The sequence below is a fragment of the Lasioglossum baleicum genome, chromosome 3 (genome assembly GCF_051020765.1).
Source record: "Lasioglossum baleicum chromosome 3, iyLasBale1, whole genome shotgun sequence".
Lineage (NCBI taxonomy): Eukaryota > Metazoa > Arthropoda > Insecta > Hymenoptera > Halictidae > Lasioglossum > Lasioglossum baleicum.
Window position 1 is genome coordinate 15,775,125 of NC_134931.1, and position 7,729 is coordinate 15,782,853.

General features: G+C 37.5%; 1 protein-coding gene across 7 annotated transcripts in view; it reads right to left on the reverse strand.

The window, feature by feature from the left end:
* The window catches only part of Aos1 (SUMO1 activating enzyme subunit 1), an 85,768-nt gene that overhangs the window by 19,415 nt on the left and 58,624 nt on the right, over positions 1-7,729 (reverse strand). The gene's annotated exons all lie outside the window — the stretch shown is intronic.

Genomic DNA, 7,729 nt, shown 5'->3' on the forward strand with positions numbered 1-7,729 from the left:
TGATGAACTGGAAATGATGAAATGAACTTTCCATCAATGTCCTAGAACACTTGTGGAATTATTTAGAATGAAAGATCAGAAAACATGAAATTTCTTCAAAAGAGATCGTAAAAGATGCACTGAAGGAAGAGTGGAAGCACAAGATCCCACAACGCATAACCTCAAAAGTAAATTCGATACCGAGAAGAATTGTAGCAGTTATAAAGGCTAAAGGCTATCCCACCAAATATTAATTCATAATTTTTTAATGTCATATTCATTTATATACATTACGTTCTTTTTTCTCAATTTGTAAAAAGTTAGAAACTGTACGAATACTTTTTGCTGGTGTTCAGTCGATTTTTTGTTTCTCTTTGTTATTTTCCTGTAGACTTCTCAGGATATACACATATTCATTGTCAACAGAGAAATAGTTTAATAAAAAACAATTTCACAAACTTTTGTTTGAAACTGATCAGTGTACGAACTTTCTACACACACTGTATATTTTTTAAACAGGCGTACAGAATAACTCGGTAACTAATTGACAACGTTCCGTAAGAATTTAGAAACAATGCAACACCTATTTAATATAAGCTACACATGTAACAATATTCTACTTGCTAAATAAATCACTCGGTTTAAAGCAATAATAAATAAATAAATCGCGACATTTAAAATGATACGTCTTAATGGAAGTCCCGTTATTTGTTAGATTATATTTGTTAGATGTTGTACAACAAACAGAGGTATCATAAAATATTGATTTAACATTTGGTAAAATATATTTATAAAATAATGTCAATAAAAAAATTGATTGAGTGAAACATAAAGCACCAAGATATTTAAAAAATTCAAGAATGTTGTAATGTTGCTTTTAATGCAGCAAAGTCGTTAAGGAATGAAATCAATTTTTATGTTATTCCTGCTTTTTCCACAATCCATGCAAAACATTTTTATTTTGCATAAAGATCCGCAGTCCAGTTATAATTTTGCCGTTCCAGACTCGGTTAATGTTTATATTTTCCTACTTGTATACGTTTTCGTATATTCATTCTAGTAATAGTATGCAAAATAGAATGTATATAAAACACACAAGTATACAAAGCGTCTCCTACTTTTCTCTACCACCGTAAGTGTGCGCATCGATATCCGAGCTGCGATAAGCGCGCAATTCAATCGTGAAAACCGATTCCGCGGAGCCGAGTAACATCGACTAATTAATATCGAGATAACGCGACGCATTACATGACCAATTATATTCGAGATTAGAGGACGAGTCATCGCGACGCGACAGCAGCGTACGCAAACGACGATGAAACGAAGCGAACGCGAACACGCGCCGCGTCGGCCGCGACGGAATAAACCCGCGTGCGCGATTAAACGCGCGGCGTTATCCGGCTAACCGTGTAAAACGTCACTGCCTCCGCTAGAACCGAGTTAGAAAAATCGCCGCTGCGCCGCATAATGGTGCACTTTATCCGCGTAATTGACTCAATGACCATTTGCCAACGTGGAAGACCGTCGACGTCGTCATCAACTATGGCAACGACGACGTCTACGACAAACCGTCGAGGTTTCTTTATCCGGCTGACCCACTCAGATTGCTGCAGCGCAAAAGACGTTCCACAAGATACGAATAGAACGAGGGGGAGAGAAAGAGAGAGAGAGAGGGGGGGGGTGGAGAGAGCCCGATAGGAGACCGGCTAGAAATGAGACGGATAGATAGAAGAGGAACAAGAAGAGCGGGACGCACCCGAGGCCCGCGGAGACCGCGTTATTATTGCTCACTAAATGAGTCACTGTCCCGCGGGCCAATAAGCTGCGAGGAAAACGCGATTCGTATTGCAAAAACTCCTGATAAGCGCTATCTATCGTTACGCGCGCGCGCCGCACCATTCCGCGCCACTGTCCAACAGATTTATACCCACGGTTGTTGACTAACCATTGCCTAATGAAATCCGATGCCCCCGATCGATCCCATCGATCCTCCTTCGTCTTCCGGTTGCCGTTCATGCTCATCACGGTTATCTGTCGGAGGACTCGGGAAACGCGATCGCTCGAATTCCGTGAATCTGATAACAAAGGGATCGAACGTTTTGCAACGAGACACACCTGCGTGTGAACGGTGACGATTGTTCCTACGTAAGGAGACGATTTGATAAGAGGATCTATGAGAATTTCGATAGTAAAGTTTGAAATGAAAGCGGTTTTGGTTGCTTCTTCAGGTTTTGGGACATTTCGTGAAATAAAGTACCTGATTTTAGAAATAGCAGTTTTGCTAAAGCCTAAACATATTTAAAATATTGTTCACACACTACCTGTATGTAAAATTCCATGGGAAATGGACGCTGTCGTTCGTGGTAATATTTCAAGGAAACATTGCTCACTTGTGAAACATAATTAATAGCAAAATTATTAATTATATTAATTATTTAAATATTAAATATTAATTATTTTTCATTTTCTACAACTCCTTTATAAAATTATTTTGCATACATTTTTTAACGACTAAATACAAATATAAAAGTGAAACAAGGAGCACATATGTATAAACGGAGTTCTACTGTAACAGTATTTTTGAAAATCATGTAATGTTTCTACTGTTTTAAATTAAAGCTACTCATTTTTGTTCTAAATGCATAAAATCCACTAATAAATATATTATCGATAAGAACAGTCGGATTGAAGTTTCCTGTTCACGGAACAATAGAATATTGCTTTATCCTCACACACGAACACCCTAGCAAATTACGTGAATTTCTTCGATCAATAAAAAGAACGTCCAATACCGTTCCCCACCCCTGAGCGAAGAATGTATTGGTCTTTGTTTTCTGCATCGAATAATACAAAGGTTGAACGAAATATTTTAAATTAGCCCCCAGGGACTTTGATCGAGAGCGAGCCGTTGTCCACCACAAGCGATTAATTCAAATCACGAGCATTCCACACACTTTAATTCCCATCATAGCCGATCAGCCCTTCCAATCGAACGCGGCCCGCTGCCCTTTATTCGGTTTTTCTCTCACGCACTGCGGGGGTGGCGTAAACTCGCGGGCTAAACTGCCGGTCGACGGAAGTTCGGGAACTTTAAACCGGGGTTTATCGACTAATTTAGCCGAAGCCAAGGACAGCCGAGAACTCCGGAGACAGACTTTGCGCAACGATGCTCCCGATTGGACGGCCGACTAATTTCGAACTCGATAAACCGAGGCGAGAGAACCACGGAGAAGTTTCGATTCCGAGCCGTAGCCGTGTCGAGCCCGTCCCGAGACGCACGAGATTTCGTTAAAATCAACGCAGAAACTCTGCTCAAGTTTAATTCTATTAAAGTCGTCCACTTGACCATTACCGGGCTCCGTGGCGATCGCCGATTAGATACGTGCACCCGAATCGTACCCCCTATTGTCGGATCGGTGGATTAATTGCCTGAAATTGGGCCGTCACACAGTCGACCGGACGGCCGATCTAGCAGTTCATTTGGTAAAAATGACTTGTCTAATATCGGTATTTAATACATCTACATTACTTTCTAAATATTTAGCAATGCCGAAAATCTCGATATTAATGAAATTTAATAAAAAGGTTAACTTTATAGCTAACAGTGCTTGCCAATGCGGAGCAGAATTTCAAGACTTAAACCGTGTTATTATACAGGTTATATATATATATATTATATATACATTGTACAGATGTCTCAGCTGAAGGAGACCACTTAAATATCTCCATTATTTTTAGTAAAGGACAAAAGAAATTGTTCTTCTATGATATTCCTTGTAAATGCCCAGAGTATGAGAACGAACGTAATACATTAGAAACAAAGCTTCTTAAAGGCAAGTACTGTTTTCTACTTTTGTATTAGTTCCTTCTTATGTAACCCTGATATAGAGGACCTGAAAATAATTTATAGTTATCTCAAACAATATTCCGTAAGGATATAAAAACAATGTAACACCTACCTATATAATAAGCTACATGCAACAATACTTGTTGAATAAACCAATCAGTTTAAAGCAATAATAAATAAATATATACATGGTGTGGCCGGACGGGCGGTACAACAGAACAGGGGGTGAATACTATAATACATGTAAAAATAAGTCGAAAAAAGGGAATAACATTTTCTCGTTTGACGTTTCGTTTTCGAGTTAAAGTTCCGGCAGGTTCGCGTGCTTTAGTATAATATTAGTATATGCACAAAGTAGAATTGGTTGATCATGGTCAGACGAGTCAGACGATTCCTATGCAATAGCACGTGTATTCGCTGCATTTTCAAACTCGATTTTCTCGAAAACGAAGCGTCAAACAAAACAATGTTATTCCTTTTTCCGACTTATTTTTACATGTAGTATCACCTTCTGCTTTGGTTGTACCACCCGTCCAGCCACACCCTGCGTATATTATAATTAGAACCAGCATTTAAACATAAACTCCTATATCATTGTATTAACTTATAAGATTATCTTACTGCATATTTCACTCTGCGGCGATGCGATGAAGCAAATGATTGTTCACGTGAATTTTATACTCCTGGAAATTGATTTGGTTGAAATTTGATCAATCGTGCGCTTTATTAAATTTGTTTCCATTCGTTAAAATTTAATTTCCTTCCGTATCGAGTTTAATCAGTGCTCTCAGTTAATCGTATGTTCTATTGAAATTTGTTTTTAATTCTCCGAGTTAATTTTTGGTTTCTGCAATGGGTTCTATTAAAATTTATTTAGTTATTTAAAATGAATTTTATTTTGTCTCTACATTTTTTATGTTTTGATCGACTAGTTTTTATCGATGTTAACCGGATTATATTAAAAATTGTTTCAGGTGTTGTTGAATGTTTTACTCTGTCTTCTCATTAGCTTTAGATACATATGTAGAGTAACGTTACTACATGTATATATAGTTCTGGTTTTATCTATATTTGTGCAGATCTCATTTGGGGAAAGAATTTAGAAAAACTAACTGAATTTGATTACTAATCTGTGGCACGAGTACGGACTTCCTATGGTGCAGGAGCCTAATCATTGCGTGACGAATGTACCTAATCATTCGCTATGTGTAATGTATGTGTAATTAAATGGTGAGCGCAATCACGCTTCCCGATATTCCGACGAAAAATGCGAGAAGTACGATAAAGCTCGTCGTATTTCTTCCGCTGAAAAACGACTATATTGGTTGCGCATGATAATTTTGTGCTCATTTTCATTGCACTTCCTGAATCAATGGAGAAACAAGCCCACCGCATCCCTCCCTAACTTGTAACATTACCTAGAGTTACAGGACATGTCAAATTGACGGGTTTCAAATTGTTGAATTTATGATTGTTGTGATTGTACAGATGCATTTACGGGGAATTATTCAATGAATATTTTCGTTGGACATGCATATAGGTATAACAAAGTCACTGAAAATGTGAACAAATACGTTCTTGTTATTTTTATAAGTAGTTCGAAAACAAATTATACTGTATAACGTATAAATGCATTTATTTTGATAATTAAAAAGATATTTCTTACAGTTTGGCAGACGCAATAATACTATGCAACTTTCGCTTCAACTTTTGTTAATATTTGTTGTTCTTGAGATATTTCAGGAAAAAATATTGAAATTTTTAAGGGCTGATTCCACCCATTTTATGCGAGTAGTCGCTGGTGTGGGGTTTCATAATTTTTTGAACTTACGGGTTCGATAACTTCCCTTGTTAGTTTTGAAACTCGTCTCGATTAAGTGAAAGTCTCTGTTACAACACGCGGAGTGTAAAGCTTGAACATGGAAACTGCACGAGCGCATACGCAGCCAAAAACGCAGCTATTGCGTCACCCGAGTAAGAAATTGCATGTGGCTGTTAACGAAGTATCCACGTGTAAACCATGCGCAGGCACGCACGTGACGCGTGTATTTTTCGTGAACGTTCCCCATGACAGAACAACGATGCGCAATACCCATCGCGTGCGCTGTGTACTGCAAAATAATCTCTTCCTTGAGTTTTAAATTGCATCAATAAAAAAAATACGTATAAATTGTGGGGCCTGTACGCGAAAATGATTGTAGGGATAATTGCAGAACCTACGAAGAAAATGTAGATCTTGTGATTAGATTACAAGATCTGTGATTATTCATCTACTGTGTGATTATTTATCTTCACTCTTCTATCGGAAGACTTGTTTAAACATTGAAAGTAGATGCACCTGTTTTGACCAGACACACCATCTACACTACAGTGTAACTGCAACGTGCAGTAATTCGTCGCGGAAAGACCCATTCTATTTTGGAAGAGTTCTCCTCTTCTTCCTGGTTACATGGAGCTGCACGAGACGAGTGTAAACTGTGTTCTGAATCATGTTCGGGTCACGATTCATAAATATCGTGTTCGATCTTCCGCTGCGTTTGCGTGCTTTCTGTAACAGCAAGGAAAACTACGAATTAATCGCATCTTTCCTCAGGGAACATTAACTTCACTCTTCGTTTTATGGTAAACGTGAGCTCTCTCGTAAAATTGTGCACACTTCCCTAGCGAGAGCACTTTGATTTTGTATACCATAGTACTTGGGTAACTGACAAGCCTGCCCGGAGCTGGCAAATCATAATATTCATCGGAACGAGTTCGCTGAATAGCTAAACGTGTTGTAGGTAGCATCCTATTAGGTTTATGAGCCACTTCTTCTTTCGATGATAATTAAAACACCAGCAGAAATTAATTAAAACGCTTGCGTCATATTCAAGATAACGTTTACAGGCTCCTCTCGGTGCTGTTTATATTATGTAAACGGGTGTTCCTCCGCGATTTATAAGTGCTACAAACCGTAACAGCAAACAGGTTAATCCCAACGGGTTATACAGTACAGAAATTCCTTCCAAACATTGCAGACAAGATGAGTACAAACATTCTTGGCGTAATAAAAATGTCAATAATTTTCTTCTAATAGTTTGTGAATGATTGAGTGGACTGCGGATCTTTATGCAAAGTAAAGATCTTTTTCTTTCTTTAGTTATTTTAACCCCTTTTACTATAACATCGAGACTCGTGATGAAGATTTTGAACAGAAACTTTCCAATTTTGTAGGCAAATTTTGAAAAAACGGAATCACGCAAACTCTTATTCTCAATGGTAGTAGTCTTTGTAGTTCTAGAATGAATTAAAATCGTACTAAATTCTATGGAATTTTATATTCTAGCATTTTTTGACAATTTTTAAAACCCATAAATGCATAAAGTACGTTATCAATCCTCTTCTATTCTAAGACAAAATTCTATTTTGTTGTTATCAATATATGGACATTGGAGAATACACAGATTTTCGAATAATTATGGTCATTTAAACAGCAATACTTTCGCGTTAAAAAATAGTACAAAATTAAACTTGAACTTATTATGAATGTCGGATATTTTTTCGGTCATTCATATACGAAAAGTGACATCAGTCAAATAAGGAAATTTTACAGGAGAGCCAATTGAAAATTACCTAAAATTGCCAATTTTTATAATTGTATATCACCAACTTAGAAATGAAAAATAATTTGTTGCTATTTAGATACTGTGGTTGCACGATCTGTAGATGGCGCATCAGACCAAATGGCTTGCTTCGCAATACAAAACGGGATATTATTAAACATTGGCATTGAATATTGCACGCTATGAACTACCGAGTTATCAATGCCTTGAAAAAAATTGCAATTACTTCGCGAGCTTCCTGTTTGACCGACTGATTCCCTGCAAACAGCTCCAACGCTTGTTTTCTTGTAATTTAGATAGG